Here is a 23025-nt window from a genome sequence, read left to right on the forward strand (position 1 = left end):
CTTTGCTGCCTCTATTGCATCCGCAGAGTGCTGTCCCAGGAAGCTGTTCCAGGTGGTCCGAAGCCTGGTCGGTCCAGTCGCTCAGGAACCCCTGGAACATTCTAAGGCTTCCTGTGACAAATTGGCAAAGCACTTTGCGGATAAAGTCGAACACCTAAAGAACTCGATTCCGTACGCCGTGGATGCGGTAGATGATCCTGAGTTGGCCAGCTGCAATCCGGTTTCATGGGATCTGTTTTGGCCTCTTCCTTCTGAGGATGTGGACAAGGTACTTTCAACTGTAAAGCCTACCACCTGTCTGACTGATCCTGGCCCATCATGGTTTCTTGTGAACTGTAAAGAAAGATTGGGCGAAGGGATTAGGGCGGTGGTAAATGCATCCTTGAAGGAGGGTGTAATGCCACTGGCCCTCAAGGAGGCAATTGTAAGACCTATCTTGAAAAAGTCCTCCTTGGATCCCCAAGTTTTGAACAACTTTTGCCCTATTTCGAATTTACCATTCTTGGGCAAGATCATTGAGCGAGTGGTGGCAAATCAGCTGTCAGCACACTTGGATGAAACGGATTATTTGGATCCATACCAATCGGGTTTCAGGACTGGACATGGTACTGAAACAGCCTTGGTCGCTTTGGTTGATGATATGAGGAGGGCTATGGATAGGGGAGAATTCACCTCCTTGTCCTCCTGTATCTCTCAGCGGCTTTTGATACCGTTGACCACGGTATCCTGTTAGATCGCCTGGGAGGGTTGGGAATAGGAGGCACTGTTTTACAGTGGTTCCATTCCTTTCTCTCTGACAGGCATCAACAGGTAGCATTGGGGGATGAGATTTCAGACCCTTGGCCTCTCACTTGTGGAGTGCCACAGGATTCTATTCTCTCTCCCATGCTATTTAACATCTATTTAAAACCGCTGGGTGGTATCATCAGGAGATTTGGGCTGCGGTGTCACCAACATGCTGATGACACGCAGCTCTATCTCTCGTTTAAATCTTCACCAGAGTTGGCTGCAGAGACCTTGTCCAAGTGCCTGGAATTCGTGAGTGGATGGATGGGAAGAAACAGGCTGAAGCTCAATCCTGATAAAACCGAGGTACTGCTTGTGGGTGACAGGGGAAAGTTGGGTATTGTTGACCTGGAACTCAATGGGGTAAGATTGCCCCTGAAGGATCAGGTCCGCAGCCTCGGGGTTATTCTTGACTCCAAGCTGTCCATGGAGGCTCAGATTTCGGCAGTGAGCCGGGCAGCTTGGTATCAGTTACACCTGATACGGAGGCTGCAACCCTACCTCCCTGCTCATCAGCTCCCACTGGTAGTGCATGCACTGGTCACCTCTCGACTGGACTACTGCAATGCGCTCTACGTGGGGCTACCCTTGAAAACGACCCGGAAACTACAGCTGGTACAAAATGCGGCAGCCCATTTACTTACAAATAGCCGCCGCCGTGATCACATTACGCCGGTGTTAGTTCATCTACACTGGCTTCCAGTTGCTTTCCGGGCCCAATTCAAGGTGTTGGTATTAACCTTTAAAGCCCTATACGGTCTCGGCCCAGTTTACCTGAAGGAGCACCTCCAGTACCACCAACTTAGCCGCCTGACTAGATCAGCCACGCAGGGACTTCTCTCAGTACCACCAACGAAAACAGCTAGGTTGGTGGGAACTAGGGAGAGGGCATTTTCAGTGGCGGCCCCCACTCTCTGGAACTCCCTCCCATTCGATCTTCGACATGCCCCTTCCCTGGATGCATTCCGCCGAGCATTAAAAACCTGGCTCTTTGGACAGGCCTTCGGGACCTCCGGGGTGGGCTAAGCTTTTATCACTATTACTGAATGCCCGTTGTTTACATACTATTTTATGCTGTAATTTAATCCTTTATTGTCGACTGTATTGTATTGCTATGTATTTTAAATCGTATTTTAAATTGTATTTTACTGGAATTTAATTGTGTACGTCGCCTAGAGTGGCCTTGGCCAGATAGGTGACACAAAAATTAAATTATTATTATTATTATTATTATGTGGTTTATCTGGAGGAGACAAACATGAGCCCAGGTTTAGACAACACACTAAGCCAAACCATGGGTTAGGCCTAGGTAGGGTTGCCATATTCCAGTTCCACAAATCCAGGCAGGCTAATTTGCATATTATGAAAAGTATTTGCATATTATTTGCATGTTATGCAAATATTTGCATATTAATATTTGGATTGTCCAGTTGTTTTGTTTTTGTGTCTAGGAATTACCACCAAAAACTGGGGAAAGATGTGAGAAATCTTTTTTTTAAAAGCAACATTTTCAGCCTTAAATGCCTAGACTCTAGTTTCCAACACTATGGAGTATTTATTGATTAAGAGGATTTATATCCTGCCCTTCTGCTGTTAAAAACAGAGCTCAGCACAGCTTACAAATATAATAAAAACAATAAAAATACACAATCAATATAAAAACATAATAAAAACACAAAATAGCAACAAACATAAAGTAAGTCAGGGCAGCAGTACGGTTAACCATATACGATATATTTCAAAGATGTGGTGGGTGGAGAAAAACAAGAAGCCAAAATGTTAGGAAAAGGAGTCTTTCACACCACATGCTCAGTTCTAAATACTGTTGCAGCAAGTTTTACAAGTTCCTCCAGTATTCCACTGGTGCAGGCACTCAGACATTCAAAGTATCTGTATGTTTCTTAGGTTTTATAAAAGCAGAGCTTTGCTTAACTCAAAATTTCTTCTCCCTTTGATCAACCACATCTACACAGGTTCCACCTCCATACTCAAAATGAAACTGGGCCTAGAAGTCTGCAACAACCCCACACATACCTTGCTAATTAGATTACCAATGCCAGTATGTCTGTCTTATCGACTACTCTCGTGCTCCCCCCCCCACTGGGCATCATGAAAGACCCAGTCCTGGGCTCAGAAAGAAAATAAACATCTGGTCCTCTTCAAAGTACTGATAAGCCTCTTGTTTTAATTAAAATAATAATTATAAATTCTTGCTCTTATCACTAATGGAAGTTAATTATCTTGCATATGCTGCTGTTGCTTCTATGGCTGTAACGGAGTGAGGTTAAAGATAAGTGAAATGCAAATAGGAAAAACAACAACAAAAGGCAGTAACACTTTCCTAAATGTAATACCATACCAACCACAACAAGATTCCTGAGTAAGGCAGAAAACTCAGCATCCCACAACCAGTCAGGATTCATAACCAAAAACCCAAACTAAAAAAACCCTAGCAGCCAGTCAGCCAAGGTCACAGAAATCCCCATGCAGCACAACCTGACCTGGGGACTGCAGTTAATGCAGAATGCTGCAGCACAATTGCTGACATGAGTGAGATCCTATCAGCACATAATACCTCTGCTCTGAAATCTGCATTGGTTGCTGATTTGCTACCAGGCCAAGTTCAAGCTGTGCTTTCCATGTTATGGGTGCCACATAGTACAGTACTTGTTCTGCTCTTGTAAGAAATCAGTCCTGTAAAGTGGCAGCACCTATGCTTTGGAACTCCTTGCCTATTGACATTAGGAAGACGCCTCTTTTCAGCACCTGCTAAAATCAGTTTTCTTGAGGCAAGCCTCTCCAGGCATGTGGAAGCTATTGTGTTTTTAAATCTGTTTTTAACTCATTGTTGGTTTTATAATTTTGAATGTTTTTAAGTATCTGTCCTTAACACTTTTGCCAATAATTTTATTGTTTTAATTCTTTCTGTAAACCGCTTTGAGATTTTTTACAATAAAGTGGTATATAAATGTTGTAAATAAAAATAAATAAATGTTGGAGTCACTGTGGCCCTTGAGTCTCTTCCCACTTTTAGGAACCAAGGAATCTGCCTTATACTGATTCAGGCCATTTCGTACCACGATTTCTTAAATGCAATACCATACCAACCACAACAAGATTCCTATGAGTAAGGCAGAAAACTAAGCATCTCACAACCAGTCAGGATTCCTAACCAAAACCCCAAAATATGATAAATGAATATTTATATAAGCATGACTATCAAATATATTTATTATTTACACAAACTGTAAAGATATTTATAGTGCAATCCTAGGTTTATTTATTCAGAAGCAAGTCCCAGTGGGGCTTACTCAAACAGGGACAGAACTGCAACCTCAAGTGATAAGCAACTTCATTCACACAACCCAAAATTCCGAATCATGCCACTTTACGCTGTTTTGCAACTGTTTATACTTGTTTTTATGGTTATTGGATTTTAAATGGCTTTATTTCTTGTTGTGAGCTGCCTTGGTTTCCAACCCTACCTCACAGGGTTGTTGGAAACACTCCATACACACACATGCACACACTGCAGATGTATAAATACATACAGCCCATATAATAGTTTATTGTCAAACTAGTTGGTCATTGCAGAAAAATCAGTATTAGTTTTTAAAAAATCAGTATTAGTTTCCTACAGAATAAAAACTGTAATACCTAAGTAAGCCCTGCCTACTTGCTTTAAAATGGGACTGGAGGGGGCAGGGACAGAAAGAGTTAGAACACAAACACAATTCTTTTTTACATTCACTCCAAAGTCCCATTGATTTTCAGCACATTCATAACCATGTCTACTCAAAAGTAAGTTCTATTGAATTCAATGGGATTTACTCTGGGCATATGGGATAGCATTGCTTTTACAAAAGAAAGTATTGGGAAGGTTTTCAAAACACTGCCCAGGATCTGACTCCTGCACACAAGAGGAAAAAAAACTGAAATGTATATACTTACCCATTTATGAGATTTTCAGATAAACAGGGGTGGGGGGAACCACCATTTTGTTTTCCAGACACTGCCTCAGGTGAATGAAACTGAAACACAACCCTGGCTTCACTGATTGGCTGCAATCCTGAATGGGCGGGGTTAAAGCTACGAAGTGCTATAGTATACAGTACCGTTTAAAGAAAGATTTAACAATCGGGGCGGCTGACGTTTTTATGTATATCTCGAGAACCACATCACCTAGAAACTTTTTTTTTTTTAAATTAAAGCTGAGAATCCGGGCCACCTAAGGGGCTAGCCGGGCACCGGGTGGCATGCAAAGAATCTGGGTAAAACCTGGCTAACCGGGCAATATGGCAACCCTAGGCCTAGGTAGCGCAGCAGGAGGAGGACTGGGGGAGGATCACAGCAGCTGCAGTCTCCTTTGTGGGAACCCATGTGTTTGTGCTAAGCCATAGTTTGGCTTAATGTTAAATGCAAACTGAGCCAATGTTTGTTATGCCAGAAGCTGACCTAGGCTACTTAATTCTCATTGCCTAACCACTCCAAACTTATTGTTTTTGTGATTTTATTGTGCATGATTTAATTGTGAGCCACCCTGAGTGCCCTATTGTAGGGTAGAAGGGCAGGGTAGAAATATTTTAAATAAATAAATAAAATTATACTAGTAGATCCTGACATTTTCATTCATTATCATGTGCTTATTTAATTCAGCAGTGATTTCTTGGGACTTATCATCAAGTCCTTGTTCAATTATACTGAACCCCTGAATCCCCATCTGTGTTTTCACTAAAAACGGTCCTGGGTGAGCAAGTATTATCTGGTCAACAGCCAAATAACAAGATCATGAATTTTCTAAAAAGCAATGATGTAAAACCAAGAGCAAATGAATGAGAGGCATTCCAGTGACACAGGAGTAAATCTCTGCTGAACCAAGTATACAGTCAATCATAATTATAAGGACGCCAGTGGTAATAGTGCACTTTATATATAGCTCCCATGGTACATTTCACACTTATGTGGATGGAGTCTTGGAATACGATTAAGAAGTTTTTTAAAAGTCAAAACTTTACTCTGAGATCATCTCTAGGACAATTCTGTTCTCATTACAAGAATCATGAATACGCACAGGAGGCAACTATGCAAATGGAACCATGGGATTTCCATTTGTGGATAAGACAATGGTGGCAAAAGGAAGGGTTTAGATGGTGAATTGTATATTGTTTTATGCATTTTTATTGTCCAGTACCTAAGCTACAATCATAACCCACTTACCTGGGATTAACCCCCACTATATTTAGTAGGAACTACTTCTGAACAGATATGGTTAGGATTGCCCTGTTAGATTATCTTTTTTTATTAAGTATAATATAAATTTGGTTAAAAATAAAATAAATAAATGTAACTTACTATATTTCAAGATCATAGTTGACCCCTCTCTCTGGATTGCCCTAAGTTCTTCCTCCACCCCCACCCCCAAAAGTATTTATATATTGCAGCTTCAGCTGTTTCCTATTATTTCTTTTGAAGTTGAACTTGCTGACAGCACATTCTATACATGTCTTCTCAAAAGTAAAACCCATTCAGTTCAATGGGGCTTATTCCCAGATAATTGTGTACTGCAGCCCAGAGCTGAAACTGTGCAGTTCTGTTCCTGAAAGTAAGGTGGTTTTGATATCATACCCATACAACTTTCTGGATGTCCCAAAAGGCACCACATTTCTATCCGTTACACTTCACTGATGTGTAGGGCATTTTCATATGAGTGGGTTTGTGAGTGATTAGCATACCACCTGTTCATGGAGGTGATTCACATTCTAATCATTGCTAGTCCAGAGATGGGCTACTACCAGGATTAGTACACAAGAAAGAATCGCCACCATAGCAAAACAGAGGCAGTAGCTGTAAAACCCCACAAACGAGAAGCCCCTCTTTTATGAATGGTGTTTTATTGTCCAAGTCCTTTTAATTAATTATTTCTTTTAGTGCACTTTTTATCCTGGCGCTAGTTATTATTTTCCCCATTGCTGGGCTTTTACACTGAATTCATGTTGATTTTATGCTGTCCTGTGTTAGTTTTATGGCGATATTTTGTGGATAGCCTGGATATTATATATGTAGTGTCTTTAGTTTATTTATTTTCCTATATTTTTCTTTTATTTCCTTCCCGATTATTAAAGTTTTGTGAACTGCCCAGAGAGTGGGTGGTAAGTGTCTAAATAATGAAGAGCTTCGTGCTGCATTTCCTCTCTGACAGCTATTGTCTCCCTTTGGAGTGGCGAATAGCAGGGCTCCCAAAAGTGCAGACTGTAGTTCAGATCTAGACACTGGATACTGAAATGCTGTTTGAGACCAGCACAGCAACAATATATTTCCATGTGCCACAGGGGGAAAAAATCGACACAGTGGACAAAGAAAAATCTCACTGGGGGGGTGGGATGTACCAAGGTGTTTTGAATGTAATATTATTAACCAACTGGCAGTGGGGAGAGAGAAATCCTGTGTGAGCATACACATGACTTATGTAAGCCATAATCTTAAAAGCTTTGCTGAATGCTTAAAGTATGTGTTTAAATGCTTTGCTGGTTTAGATCCAGCATTCTTGGCAGCACTTTTTAAGGATCAAGTTCTTGTTTTGGAATTCAACACAGATCAGCATTTTAAAGGATAGAGCCTTCCTGATCAGAAGGCTGAGACGGCTGAGTTTAATCATTTACTTACTAAAGTTTTGCAGCTTATCCTTTAAAAGCAAGGATTGGGTTAGTTAAAAAAATGCAAAACTGTTATCATGGCAAGAGGATTGTAAGCCTGGCCTTATGTCTGCTCTACTGAACAAAAGATTCCCAGTATCCAAAGGGATAACATTATTTTTTTTTAAAGGAAGGACAGGATATAAATATTTCAAATAAATAAATACAGTAATAGAAAGAATCTAGGGGCACCACCACAAGCACACTAGCATAAAATAAGAGGGATGGTTTCCATTGGCAGCAGAGATGCAAAAAAGACTAGTGCAGATCCTAAAGCAGGATGGCAGGAGCTCATGAGTTTTCAGGGGCAAACTATAAGGCTACACTGACTGGATTAGGAAATGAAAAATAAAGAAGGACCAAGCATCACATTAGTTTGCAGCTACAAATTTCACCTTGACCCTGAATGAAATGTTGTTTACATTTCCCCCCTCCCCACAAAAGGCATCAGCAATGGACTGTTGGAGAAGCACAAGTAAATAATATGAACTTCCCCATCCTTTATCTCTCTACTTTCATGCCCCAGTATATCCCTGCCTGTGACCCTTGCTCCACTACTTCCATCACTTTCAGGTGTCCAAAGGTTTTTCAGAGCTTGGAAAAGTTACTTTTTTGAACTACAACTCCCATCAGCCCAATCCAGTGGCCATGCTGGCTGGGACTGATGGGAGTTGTAGTTCAAAAAAGTAACTTTTCCAAGCTCTGGTTTTCCTTCAAACGTCTACTCAAAACTCACCTTTTCCAAAAAGCTTTGGTACTACTCCCTTAGTAGCCAAGTCATCCCCTGTTAGGGATGTGTAAGAATTTTGCTCAAATTGAATTTGGCATTGGACTTTCAGATAGCCCACAGGTTTGCTCTCTTTGCAGACCAATCCTAAATGCTGTGAGTTTTCCTGCCTTTTCCCTACATCTGATTTTTTAAAAAAACAAACAAACGTTGCTTTGCTAATGTGAAACTGACCAGTCTGCCTCTTTTGTTTGCTAACTTTTGACAAGCCTGTGTGTTTTCTTTCCTAATGTGCAATTGAGTGACCGACAGACAGACAGACCTACCGACCTATTTCTTTATTTGATTTATATTCCACCCGTCCTTCCAGCAGGAGCCCAGGGTAGCAAACAAAAGCACTAAAAACACTTTAAAACATCATAAAACCCAGAGCTTGGAAGATTACTTTTAAAAAGTAATAAATTACAGTTACAGTTACATGACCCCCCAAAAGTAGTAATTACTGTTACAATTACAATTGCTCTGAAAGTAACTGATTACTTTACTTTTTCTCAAAAGTAATCACATTTTAGTTATTTTTTTAAAAAAAATTGCCTACAAGGTGCTGGCCTTGGCTGCTGCACATCTAAGTAGCCTAAAACAACATTAAAAATCAGCACGCACACACAGAGGGTAGTAGAACGATTTTTTTTATCTGTAAGATTAACAGAATGGCGTAACAGAATCTCAAATCCACCCCACCCCCAGCAATGATGATACCCCAACACACATATAATTCACTTGCAATCAAATTTTACATTTGAAATGCTGCTGTTACAATACATTTCTGTTATGTCTCAAAAGAACAGGATGCTCAAAGAGCACGTCAGACAAAATCTGCTCTGGAGTGGGACAAATCATATACCTCAGGAAAGAGGAGGGTGTCCTCTACAAGGTGCCAGTACGTCCCGCCTGGCCCACAACTTTTGTTGGGTGCAGGGCAGGGATAAGGGCATCTATGCACCACCAGAATTGACAAAAAGATGCAGAAAAAAACAAGAAAGTGAGGGTGCCCACCCCACAATCTGCTCTGGGCCAGGACAAATCAAACACCCAAGGAAAGGGGAGGATATCTTCCACAAGATGCCAATACTTCCCACCTAGCCCAGAGTTTCTGTTGGATTCAGGGCATGTATAAGGGCATCTATGCACAACCAAAAGAGACAAAAAACAAAGAAAATAATAAATATCCGGGGGTGTTCTCCACAAAATCTTTTCTGGGCCAAGACAAATCAGACACCCCAGATAATGATATGTTATGCCAGTGCTTACGGCCAGTGCTTATGATCTATGTGGATTTTTAAAAATTTTGTATTGGTCTCGCCTGTTACTTACTTTGTTATAGCTCAATTATTATTATTTTTTAAAGCCATTGATGTTGATGACAGAAGGACTTGTGGCAGGGTCAACAAACAATGATTTCTTGAAAAAGATGTAATTTCATAGATGACACTCTAAAATATGCATGGATGGCATCTCATAGAACATACTGTCCCAGATGCATGGTTCTTCATGTAAATAGCTTGAAAACCAGCTGGATATCGTTTTAGTGTTCTCAACACACTTATATTTTTATAAAAACAAAACATGTATGTATTCAATTATACATATTATTTCTCCTTGTCATCAGATGCCTCCCTGCAAAAACTACTGAGAAAAACCACCAGGAGATTTCACTTTCTGGTCCTTCAATGTGAATGTACATTTCTTTGAAGCAAGTCGCATTTATTTCAGCTGAGCTTTTTGTTTTTAAAATGGAAAACTTTCATTCAAAGCACAGTTAGGACGAAACTAGTTGTGAAGCTAAACGTATTAGCAACCTTGTGTGTGAAATAACGACAACAGCGATATGCACGGGAAGGGATTTTCATCAGGACCATAGAACACAGGAAGAGTCAACCCTTTCTCCCCCACCATGGACTCAAAAAATTCCACACACCCACAGCTGCTATTAGCACCTGCTATTAGGGAGAGGCATGCTTTCTGGGAGAATAACAACTTAGGAGGTATGGTGGTTTTCATCAGGGGTTTAGTAAAGGAGAAAAGGGTTATACCCTCCCCAATGAAAATTTGGTCCCTTGCATCTGCTGCTAGTTGTTGTTTTAATTTTAATTGGCATGGTGGCTATGATGCATTTAGTGTCACATCTAGTTTGGTCCTTACTTAGAGGTTGTTCCTCTGAAACAAGTATTGTTAAAATTGGGGTGCAAGGGTGAATCGTTAACTGCCCAAGTTATTGCATTTACACCAGAAGTGAATTGGCCCCTCAAAAAATTAATTTGCTTTAATTTCCCATTCATCAGCAATACTCTTCCAATGTATTTGAACCATAAAAAATGATCATTAGTAATGAGGCATCAGAAGGGTTTTGATGAGTGAACTGTAAAAACAATCATGACACAATAATAATTAAGATTTATTTATCACCGAGATAAAACACTACTGTTGTCAGATTTACAAAGTGACTTTGAAGGAACTTTTTAAAAGAGGATATTGAGAACACTTTGCTTACAACAACCATAACCATTATTGATAGCACTTTTAAAATGGCAGGTACACAGAAGCAGGCTCTGTTCCATGCCAAATTTGTTTTATAGTGTCATCTATTTCTGATATTTAAGAGGGCACTGCTCATTTGCAACATTAACTAATGTGATTTATATATCTTGCAGAAGCTTACTACATTTAAGTGTTTGAGGCAGTTCATTTTTACTATGTACTTTGCTCCAATGTAATCAATGTAGTTTCTTTTTCTCAAATTCAGGCTGCAATACGAATGCAGTTTGTGCTTTATAGCAAAATCAATATAAGAATTAATGGATGTCAAAGAAAGCAAACTTTAAAAAAATAGGGAAAGGGTGTAAGCTTTCTTTCACTATATTGATTCCATTAGCATTTGTTTGCCTGGTTGTATATACTGTTTCTGTGTTGTGTTTAACTTCACGTTAGCCTGAATGGGTGTCATTATGTGGTTATCACCTCAGTACTAAATACATTGGCTAGGGTCCAAAGAACCATTAAATGAGTTTTGTACACCCAAGGGAGCTTTTGGTTATAATCCTAAATCTACTTACAGGCTGGGGCTGATGGGAGTTGCAGTCCAAAACACCAGGCGGGGACCAGGTTGGTGAAGGCTATACTAGGGAGTAAATCCATCTGAACACAGTGGTACTTCCTTCTCAATGGGATTGCACTATTAGACTTATTTATTCTTGAACCGCAATCCAATTTCAAAAGGAGTTTGTGATATAGCACATGGGACAACTGTCTAAAAAGAAAAGTCAAAAATTCCACCAGGCTAGCCTGAGCCCTTTTCATGACCCCAAACAACTGTTTAGATCCTGACAATTGTCTCTGAAATCTGAGAATTTTAGGGGCAAACTACACGTAATATTTTATTCAGCTAGTGGTTTGGCACTGCAATTGTAAAATTGTATTAAAATTGTAAATAGCAGCACATGCAGCAGGGGAACAGGGATGGAGGTGGGGGGAGGGAATCAAAATCAAGACTGTATCATGTGGGGAGGGGGTTTAACTCTTTCTTCCCTCACAACAGCCCTAAAGAAAATCACCACTCAAAGCTGCTATTTAACATTGGAAAGAACCTCTCATTGGTACCAACAACATCTATAAGATGGCAATTCCTTCTCTTCCCATGATAACCCTAACTCTGTAGAGGCATCCCTGAACTTTCACTTATTTGGGACACAGAGAATATGAAGCATTTCCTTGAAGAAAGGATCCTCAAGAAATATTTTTACAAGGGGACTTCAGACCACTTTAAATCATTTACATTCAAGCCTCGTAACTTCTCTTACAAGAAAATAATTTAATTATGTTTCATTTCAAAGCAAGATTGATACGGAGTCTGAGCATCCATAATTAGATAACAACTTCACAGCACACATTCCATTATTATTGTAATACTTAGACGTTGCTTATTCCAAGAGCTTCTCTAGCTCAGTAACTGCAGCAACTGAAAACAATTATAGGATGTGACTGGTATGGCAGACTGTGTATGAAGAGAAGCTGCTTGAAATCACACTTGAGGAGTGCTTTGTTTTAAAATAGGAGGGGCTGTAACTTGGTAAGGGCATGACTCAGTCAAAGTTAAGCACTTTTAAGATTTCAATGGGAGAGTTCACATTCTTAAATCTTTCTCACTTAAATTAATGGGACTGTTGCGTACACACCATACATTTAAAGCACATGACTTCTCCCAAAGAAGCCTGGGAACTGTAGTTTGTTAAGGATGCTGAGAAATGTAAAGGTTAAACTACAGTTTCCAAGATGCTTTGGGGGAAGTAAGGTACTTTAAATGCATGGTGTGTATGACACCAATGGTCCTTGAGAGGGCGCCCTTTGCTCTTAACAGGCGCATTGCTCTCCACAGCCATTGTGGGATGTCTGAAAGCACAGAAGGAGGTCCTCCCTTGGAGGCCCCCTCATTGTGTCTGCAGGAACCTCTGTGGCTGTCCCTTTGCTGTGGATGCTCCAGCAGTGATAGGAGGGATTAGGGGTATGTTGGAGATATGCAGGAAACGGATTTGCATCCACAGGATCCATAGTTCTCCCATTCCCCCAACAAGGGAGGGAAAGACACAAGACCCAGACCTGCCACCTGCCCCATCATCACAACCACCACATTCTGCCCTGGCCAGTGCAAGACCAACAGGGCTCTGGATTTGGCAGTTCTTTCTCCAAGCCCCTATTAGTTTGCTCTCTTAAAAGTGATTCATGTTCACTGGACTGTGTCCTAGATTTTTTAGCAAGTGGCAATATGGCAACTGCTCCACAGCAAGGATTTGCCAGTCTAACTCTAATGGACTTTTCATTTCAAGACTCCAGTCTACCAGATCCATACATCCATTCATGAACAAGTCAGAGATTTTAGAAACCAGGAAAATATCACATTTATTATCATTAATTTATTATTTAATTTTAAAAAACTTTCTAGCCCTCAGAAACCAAGGTTGGAGGCAAAATCTAAAATTCTAAAAATAACTTTTTAAACCCATTAAAACAAGCCAATGCTTTCCCCGGTCACTAAACACTTGCCTAAACAAGGTACCCCCCTTTCTTTTTGCATCACTTCTAGAAGATGCTCACACTTTGATGAAGCTCTGGAAGAAGCCATTTCTAAAACTTCAGGGGCAGCCCCACCACGTAGCAGAGTAAAGCAACCTATTTTAAGCAGCACCTAGAGAAGGTAATACAGGAAGACAGGAATTGAAGTCTGAATACTGCAACTTTTTTTTTTTTAAAGCATTGATCCTAGCAATGTAAGGGAGCTGGAATCATTTGGGCTTTGCTTCAGGCAGCAAAATATCTTGGACCAGCATTGAAAAGCTTGGAAACTTTTTGTACAAAGTTCCAAAATAGCCAGGACACTGGGGACAGATAGTTTCAAAATGGTATGGGCATTGAGGGTAGGAACCAAAAGGTGTCTCTTGCCTTCACTGACAGCACAGGCACTATCCAGCAAATGCCCATGACAATTTTACAGTAAGGTTACATCACTGTCATGCCCCGACAACAACCATGTATCGTTTGAGTGCTGGTGAGAAATGTAATTTATCTTTAGTGGAGACACAACCTTGAAGAGAGGTATACTATCAGCATCCTTTGTAACCAAAGTGTGATAGGTGCAGGGTGATCCCACCACCAACACCACCAAAAAATGGAATCATCTGTACAAGCAGCAATGTTAGTGGATATATCTATTTCCAAAGCAACGTCACTGGTTTACAGCTGAACTCTCTCCCACCTCTTGAGAAGTCATTACAGTAAATGCAGAACCAAGGTTGGCTGACATGCTAGTGAGAGTAAGAAACCCAAGAAACATAAAATACATGAATTGTTTTTGCACTGGATATTGAACTCAGTCATATTTAACCACTTAAATACTCTGGGATGACAAGAAAAACACTGATGTAGGAATAGTAATTCACTCAAGTATGGATATACATCTAGAGGAAAATCATACCCTGACTCATATCTCAATGCAAGACAACAAGAAGCAATGAAATGTCTCTGTCACATAAGCAACACACTCCAAACACTGGCAAATTCAGTTTGCAGTCTTTTTCTCAAAACATGACAATGTAGAATGGTATGTAAGAAGTTAAAAGGATTCAGAAGAATCTGTATTCAATTGATTGCTGGGGTTGAACCAGACACTTGCAGCAAAATTTTATGCATGTTTACTTAGAAGTAAATGCCATTGTTTGAAATGATGCTGCTTACCCCCTAGTAAGAGACCATGTTTAGGACTCACTGTATGGCTCAGTTCTGCCTACAACAATTAATAAGATACACCTTGGTAATTGTCCACCTTTTGTTACGGAATATAACTGCAGGCTTCCAGGTGGCACCCAAGTCTATCAGATAAGATTTTTCTCCATGGACTAACACACGTTACTAATAAAAAGGGGGGAGCACAAACCAGAGAAAGTGGCTTTGGATGATAAAACTTTGGAGCTGCAAGAAAATAAATATAGGAGTAGATGTGAGAGTAACTTACGCTTTTACTCTTTGCTGTATATTGTAATGTCTAAAAAGAAAAATTGTGTATCTCCCCATAGAGAATATACATGAGTTGCCTCTTTGGATGTCACAACATGGATCCCAAAACCAAAACACTAGTTACTCATGCACCCATATTTCATTCACATACATCATCCAAAGCTACTCAGAGTTAGGATACTCACTGCAGTTAATGGTACTGGGGAGGTTTAGACAGCAATCCTATTAACTCTATCCTGGGAGTAAACCCCACTCAACACAGTGGGACTTACTTCTGAGTAAATTGCATAGGAGGGCATTGCATGTCTCAAGAAAGGGACATAACTCAGTAGTAGAGCATCTAAACCAGGGCTGGGGAACCTTTTCTATTAAGGAGGCTGGATCCTTAGGTGTCCCACCTCCAGCAGGCCACTTTGACACCTGTCAGTCATCTGGCATCACCATGACATCAGGTGATCTGAGTTTCCTTTGAATCATGGCCACACTGCAAAAGCAAGATTGTTTCCTAGCAGGCCACAGGTTCCCCACCACTAGCTTAAACAAACCATGGCTTAATGTTATGTGCCAACCAGGCCACTGTTGATCTCAAAGCCTTGGAGAGGCAGGTGTGATGGGGACTGGTAGAGGGAAGAGATCATGTGTAAGTGTGAGTTTGAAAGGGGGAAGGGCACACACACTGATTTTATTTATTTATAAAATACTTGTATACTGCAATTTCATTTTTTAAAAACTCATAAAGCATGTTACAGCAATTATGTAGACAACTAAAAAACCACATAAAAATTTAAAACACTGATCACCAGCTATTTCAGAAATATTTTTCCCTAATTGTCTGCATAAGTCTGGCAATATGAAAAGGTTTCAGCAACTGTTTAAACAGGAGTAAAGACTTGGTTTCTTCTTGACGCCAGATGAGTCATACCAGCTTCAGTGACAATCCGTGCCCCCACAGATGATCTCAGTGATTGAACTGGGATATAAGGTGGTCCCTAATGTACCTTGGATCTAAGCAGGGTTTTGTAAATGAATACAATTTGTAAATGCATAATGTGTAGAGGGGATGGAAAAGAAGGACTAAAAAAATTCCTCTTCTCTTTCTTCCCCCCCGACACGCACTCAGCAAATTCCTTGAAACACCATGACACTTGTATTATTATATTTATACTTTGAAATCAGATTGAAAATAGCACCATGCCTTCCTCAAACCACAGAGAAAATGGTGCCCAAACATCTCAAGTTTATACTGGTATTCCCATGCTGTCACTAAACTTTTCGTCTGTATTCTGTGCCTGACACAATGCTTATTCCAACATGGGACTCGTGGGCACAATGATGCCTTTAAGGGCTTTCCCTGGTGTCCACAAACCCTTTGAACCCCCCCCGACTGACCTTTTGGTGATGAGGTGGTGAAAGTAATTATCTTTTTCTCCCTTGAGAAGTACAGAGCTGAAGGAAGAAGTTGAAATACTCGTTCTAACTTTCTCTTCCAGCTCTGTGTGCTTTTCAGGGCTCAGAACGATTGTACTGGATTTGACTTTTGCCCACCTCCCTTGGAAAAATGAAGTCTGCATGTCTGCACTTTGGTTTCTTGTTGTGCCCTTTCTTTATCAACATACAAATAGGAGAGAAATGGCCAGATAATGCTCTCACTGCATTATTTATTTATTTATTATTTATTTATTAATTCTATGCTGCCTTTTGGCCAAAAGGCCGTCAAGGCGGCTCACAAGGTTGTGGATCTGCAGGACACTATGGCTACTTGTTTCCCTGGCACTCCTCCAAAAAGCTCCTTAGAAGTGGTGCAAAATTCAGTGTGCCCACTGGCTGAAGAAGGTTGGCAATCCCTGACCTACACACTTTGATTACTGTCCATAGCCTAAGTAAATGCAGAAAAAGCCATTCACACTCATACCAGAAGCAAGAAAATAAATAGAAGGTGCACATTTGTATGCTGTGCTGTAGAAATTATTAGATGGGATAACCATTTCTGGATGACAGGGGAAGAGATGTGTTCCAAGTATAGTGTGGCATTTCACAGATTGCTGTGAAATCAATTTCAGTCTATGTTTCTTAGCTTACCTAAAATATGTGGTCTCCACTGGGGATATTCTTTCCCACACAAGCACAAGAGGATCATACACCCCTTAAATCTTCAGTGAATTATAGTGTGAAAGGAACAGGTTGGAGTAAGGTCCAGCTCGAGACAGCAGCCTGCTATTAGGTGCCAGGTTTGAGCTGTAAAACCCTCAAAATGGCCTGGACCCAACATATCAAAGAGATTACCTCCTTCCCTTATGTCCCATAACAATCTCTAAAATCCATTTGTTGAATTTACCACCTGTGCACTAGACAACAAGGACAACAAGGACATGTAGCAGCATTCATAAGCCTAAATTGCCCTAAATTTATTGCAACACACAATATATAATCATTTTTCTTTTTCAGCATTTATTTCTTAATTTAATTTAAATTTTATTAATAATAAAACAACCTCATCAGTACTTGATTAAAAAAAATCTGTCAAGAACCTGTCAATCTATCAGCCCAGAATATTTTTCCACAATGTTCTATAAGTAGATGACAGTTTCTGTTGTACCCTTTCTTTGTTAACATACTGTTATAGGATTGGGGTGTTGGTTTGGATGATGTCTTCAGGTCCCTTTCCAGACTCTGATTTTGAATCTGTAGAGATAGAGTTGTAGCAGAGAAATCTGCTGTACTTGTTAAGTTAATGGGTCTATCAAGTACCTCATCTACATATCTAAAGATTTGGTCAAGAAAATATGTGTTGCCATAGGAACAACTGAGATAAGTCTCCCCATCATGGGGGAAAGAGGTAGGTTTTTTGTGTGTAGTTAGTCTGAGGTGGAGCTAAGACAGAGAGACTTGCCTTGATCTCTGTGCTGAGTCCAGAACTATGGCTTTGGGAAGCCTCCCCTAGATGCTTAATGGGGAAGCAGGATCTGTGTCATGGGCACCAAGGAGAACCTTTGGCAAGATTGGGAGGATGAAGAGTGGGTTACAGATGTCATGGAAGGGATTGGGGAAACCACAGGAGAAATATTTCCAGAAAGCTGTAAGTCTGATGAATATAAAGGAATTACCACTGGCATCCAGCTAAGACCTAACTGTTGAACAGATAAAACTTAATGAACAGCATGGAGACTTCCAGAGAGAGCAAAGTGAAAGCAATATATCAGAGTCAGAGATTACCCTTTTGCCAAGGTCACATAGAATTGAGAAAAGGAGGCTTCAGCTGAAGGAATCAGTGTCTCTCTCCAGAAGGAGCTCCCTGCCTTGCAACACAAGCTAGAAAATGCCAGAGTAACTAGTGCCTAGTAGTGTGCCTGCCCACCTCTCTTGTATTTAGAATGGGTGGACATGATTAGGTCATTGTGACAACAATCTGCTTTTGTCTCCGTATGCCTAGTTTGTATGCTGAGATATGTGGTCTGCTGTTGCCTCCACATGCCTAGTCTGTTCATGAGATATGCCAAGCCTGTTTCTGAGAGATGCCTAGTCTGCTTCTGAGAGGAGCCTAGTCTGTTGTGTTCCGTATCCTGAATCATGCCCAGAATGCCTGATGCTGCATTCCTGTACTGACTCCTGGAACAAAGCTTCATGAAAAATCCAATCTCTGAGTTCTGAGTTTGCTGGGAGCCAGGACAATCTGTTGGATTGTTAATGCTGAGAACCCCTCCCTCCTATGCTCAGGTTTTATATATGTGTAAATAAAACCATATATCATAAAGACATCACAGTCTCCACTGACCTTCATTCCAAGGAAACTGAACCCTGGGTAAGCACTGGAACCCCTGAAAGTCTCTCACCGCTCAGAGATTGGGGTGTGTGCAACACTCATGTCAGAAGTGGGATTGAGTTTCCTGGAGGAAGAATTGGGAGCAAAGTGTGCCTGAGCAGAAATGAAGGGAAGAACAGCAATGCTCCTGCAACAGAATGTATTGATGTACCTACAACAAATGCAGCAGTTTCAAAGGCATTTTGAAAACAAGCTGACTGCTATGCACCAGGAGCAAGCAGAGCTGTTGGAAAGCATTTTTGAAGAAAAAGGGGGGAGCCCCACATGAGGAAGTGAGAGCCCTGTCTGATCAGCCGCTACAAGGGGTTCAAATTGATTCAGAAGTCCAGCTGCAGAGCACCCAGACTGGGACTGCTAAAGAGATCCAGGGAGTGGATGGGCAGCTGAAGGGCTTGGACTGTAAGGAGTTGCAGTCAGTAGTGGGGGAAGAAGAGGCCTTGACTGCCCAGGAGCTTGCCAGCAAGGAATACACTGAAAACATGGAGGTGAAGCCCCAAGAACTGGAGCAGGACAGACTAGAGCAGGAGGAAGAAAGTGCCACAAAGAAGAGTGAACTATAGGCTGGAGATGAACTACAGCTGATAATTTTTTTCACTTTTGTTTTGGCTGAGCCCTAATTTAAGCATCTCTTGTGAGAGGAGACTCAAAAGAATATCTCCCCTGCCCCATCAATCCTTCTGTGAGAAAACTCCAGCTATTCTCAATTTGTTGGCAAAGTCAGCTGCAGTGCAGCATAATCTATTCAGAAACATCTATGTAGTCAAATTTCTGATTATCCGAATTGAAGAAATGATGCTTCTTGTATTCCTGGGCAAGTAACTGATTTAACCACTAATTGATGAAGATCTCAACAGCAGCCTTTCTGTGCTCCTCTTTCACATCTTTAGAATATTTCTGATAAGATATGGCTCCTTTGTAATTGTGGAAATACAAAAGGTAATGTTTTAAATGGCAAAAAGAACGGAAGGGGGGGACGATACAGAGGATCTTTTTAGAACTAATTTGTTTTCCTGAGGAATAGCCAGTCAGATATGAAAATCTAAAAACTATGAGCTGAAATGATAATGTGTGTCCAAAATTCAAGAACTCAGACCATTTTGGGAGAAAGCACATGTACAAATGGTTCCTGTAATTGATTGTTTTTGTTTCCTAGGGATGTACAACATGACCTCAATGACAGAAGAGTCATGAGAATTCAACAAAATCATGAGGCCAAGTATCCTGCTTTGAAAAACAGTAGTTGGTTGGTAATGCTTCAAATTGACCAAACAGTCTCTCGTATGCCAGCTTTTGACAGTATGAGTTGCTACAGACTTTTTAAGATACTACCAGCTAAAAATTAGTCTATAAATTGAGGCCATGCCCTAAGAAAGAGCTGTGTTATAAATTTACAGTAATGTAGAATCCTCAGCACCAGAGAATAATATTCCTAAAATAAACTGTATTGAACAACAGTGGATAAAGTTTGAAAATATTTTCAACTGTAGTTTTCAATCAGGGACTGTTTTTTAATGTAGATATTATTTCAAGTTCTAGTTCAGTTCCTGTTAGAATGCAGTTAATAAATATTAGGCTGCATTTATTACTAGCATTATCATTGCCTATTGCTCAGTGCTGATTGCTGCCTTCCATGCATGACAGTTCAATTTCATCTAATTCCTCCAACATAGTGAAGCCTCAGCAGTGTCAGCTCAAGGCTGGATCCAACCCCCATATTACCAAGGAAAGGAGTGATACAAATGAAGAAAAATTAAGCATAACTTCACCAATTAAAAGAGAACTTGGATTCACAAAGAAAATGACGAGGGGGAAATCAGACACCATCATAATGGTTTGAGAGACTGAAAGAACTGGGCCTGTTTAGCCTGGAGAAGAGAAGACTGAGAGGAGATATGATAGCACTCTTCAAGTACATGAAAGGTTGTCACATAGAGGAGGGCCGGGATCTCTTCTCGATCATCCCAGAGTGCAGAACACGGAATAATGGGCTCAAGTTGCAGGAAGCCAGATTTCGACTGGACATCAGGAAAAACGTCCTAATTGTTAGAGCCATACGACAATGGAATCAATTACCTAGAGAGGTATTGGGCTCTCCGACACTGGAGACATTCAAGAGGCAGCTGGACAGCCATCTGTTGGGAATGCTTTGATTTGGATTCCTGCATTGTGCAGGGGGTTGGACTTGATGGCCTTATAGGCCCCTTCCAACTCTACTATTCTATTATTCTATGATAAGAAGCCGGTAATCCCCGTGGACAACTCAGCACAAAATCACAGTTTTCTCTGCATAAATCTAAAGACCAACTACAAAGAAAAAAAGATGTAAAACTTCACAAAGTTATAGATACTTTATACAAAAAAAAGAGGAGACCATTTTTCTACAGAAAGAGCATGCATTTTCTCTGTTGATGGAATTACACCTGAGGTCTACAACATCCATCCATACCTTCAGAAACGTTATTTAATGGTGGATCACAAAACCAATGATAATGTGTACCAAACTATCCCATATATATAGAAAACCTGTTCACACTTTTTTCTTTTTTGGCTGAGTTCATCTGCTTGAGTTGCCAGACTTCACAAGTTAATACTGATATTCAAAATTGAACCAAGATATTTTGATGTGATCATTTGTTCACCTGCAACTTGTTAGCCTACAATAAATACTGGAACAATGAAAATGGTATGTTCTATTCATGGCGCATGGCTGCTGGTAGATTTACATGAAATAATTGAATGTGAGGAGAAGTAAGAGTCTCCCAGAGTAGAACACAAGCCCCAAAGAGTTACTGTCCATCATTTTGAATTGTATGTTTTAACTAGGGGCTTAATCCTTGTTCGCTCCATTCACCAACCCCCACCACTCCCACATAACCCCATAGAGCTTCCCCTTCCCTCCCCATGCAACTACTAAGCTCTCTTTTCACCTTCCCAACCCCATTTCTAAAGCCACTTGTGTCTTCTAATCTGCAGGCCCACTTTTCACCTGTTTTCACTTTCACCTGCATGTCCATGCCTCCTCATCCCCTGCTTTTCTGCAACCCCTCATGCACACAGACCACCCATATTGCAACTACTAAGCACCATTTTCACCTTCTGCCCAATTATGAAGCCACCACTATTCTTCAGACCCCTTTGTACTTATTTTTATCTTCACCAACATTCTGATGCTACTCACTCCCTTCCTTTTGCAACCCCCTTTGCCCATTTTCACCTTCATCCCTTTTTTTCCTCCCCTCCTTTTCTCAAATCCCCCTTGCACACAAACCAACCCCATTTCCATGTCTCCTTCTCCCTCCTATTCTGCAGCCCCCCTTTGCACACTCACCCTGTTTTTACCTTCACCCCCTTTTTCCTCCCTCCTTTTCTCAACTCTCCCTTGCATATAGACCACCCCCATTTCCATATCTCCTCCCACTCCTATTCTGCAGGAATAGAGAAACACTGAGGTGGAAAGTGATGGTTTAAAATTATGGGAGAGGTTGAATAAAGCAGGGGTGGAGTAATATGAGAGGGAGAAAGTGTTGGTTTTAAGCAACAGGAGAGGTTTGAGTAAAGCAAGGCAGAAGTTGGGAAAGGCTCTGTTGTACCCATGTTAGCTTTTTGGTTTTAGCTTCTGTGTTGTATCAATCTCCACTATGTCTTCTTGTTAAAACTGTTAAAAAAACAACTCTTAGTGTTCCTTCTTTCCCAATCTATTCAGACCTTTCCTGTTATTTTAAACCGCCTTTTCCCCCTCTCACTGTCCCTCTGTCCTCACTGCTTTGCCAGGGCACAAGATGATCTCATTTTTGTTAGAGTATGCACAGACATAGTTCAGAGGCCACATCCCCACTTTACCCCTCCCCCTTCATGTTTCCATGGAGATGAGGCCTGCCCCTCCATCACAATGACATTCTAAGGCAAATATGGAATAAGAGATATTTGCTTATTAATAAAATAGTATAATTGCTATTAATGTAAGCTATTTTCGGAAGGCTATAGTCTTGAAAAGTAGCTTACAAATATTTGAAATAATTGAACACATAAATAGGTTCACTAAAACTTATTACTTACTCATCCAGTGTTGCACCAAGGGACGTGCCTGAACAGAAATTTATTTCTGGAATACTTCCACCTTGAGTGATGTTCCTTTCCTCTGTTCTTTTGTTAAGTACTACATCTTCATTTCAGCTGAAGCCCTGCAAACAGCAGTTGAGGGTGAACATCAACCTGTTACAACAAGATTTCAAAACATGAACAGTGCGATTTTCAAGTCCAGCACACTAGAACTAAAATAGAGGCTTTGACAAATGATGTGTAAAAACTAAATCCCTGCATCAAGGTCTTGATATTCAGCCCAAGACTGAGAATTAGCAGCACTTACCCATTGAACAAGCCATTGACTCATAAACGGCATGGCCATTAATGGCTTTGCTGACAATAATAAATCTGTT

General features: G+C 40.6%; 2 long non-coding RNA genes across 3 annotated transcripts in view; one reads left to right on the plus strand and one right to left on the minus strand.

Moving 5' to 3' along the window:
- Window positions 1–21239, plus strand: part of LOC133382236 (uncharacterized) — a 125419-nt gene extending 104180 nt beyond the window's left edge. The window contains exons 2-3 of one of the 2 annotated variants that reach the window (XR_009761864.1): window positions 19743–19836; window positions 20260–21239. This is a non-coding gene — a long non-coding RNA (uncharacterized LOC133382236). The remainder of the gene's footprint in view (window positions 1–19742; window positions 19837–20259) is intronic. The other variant, XR_009761863.1, reaches the window with a different exon arrangement.
- LOC133382235 (uncharacterized) overlaps window positions 1–23025 on the minus strand; it is a 123086-nt gene that overhangs the window by 61559 nt on the left and 38502 nt on the right. Inside the window, exon 2 of the long non-coding RNA XR_009761862.1 lies at window positions 22646–22801. This is a non-coding gene — a long non-coding RNA (uncharacterized LOC133382235). The remainder of the gene's footprint in view (window positions 1–22645; window positions 22802–23025) is intronic.

This window comes from Rhineura floridana, chromosome 3 (genome assembly GCF_030035675.1).
Source record: "Rhineura floridana isolate rRhiFlo1 chromosome 3, rRhiFlo1.hap2, whole genome shotgun sequence".
Taxonomy (NCBI): domain Eukaryota; kingdom Metazoa; phylum Chordata; class Lepidosauria; order Squamata; family Rhineuridae; genus Rhineura; species Rhineura floridana.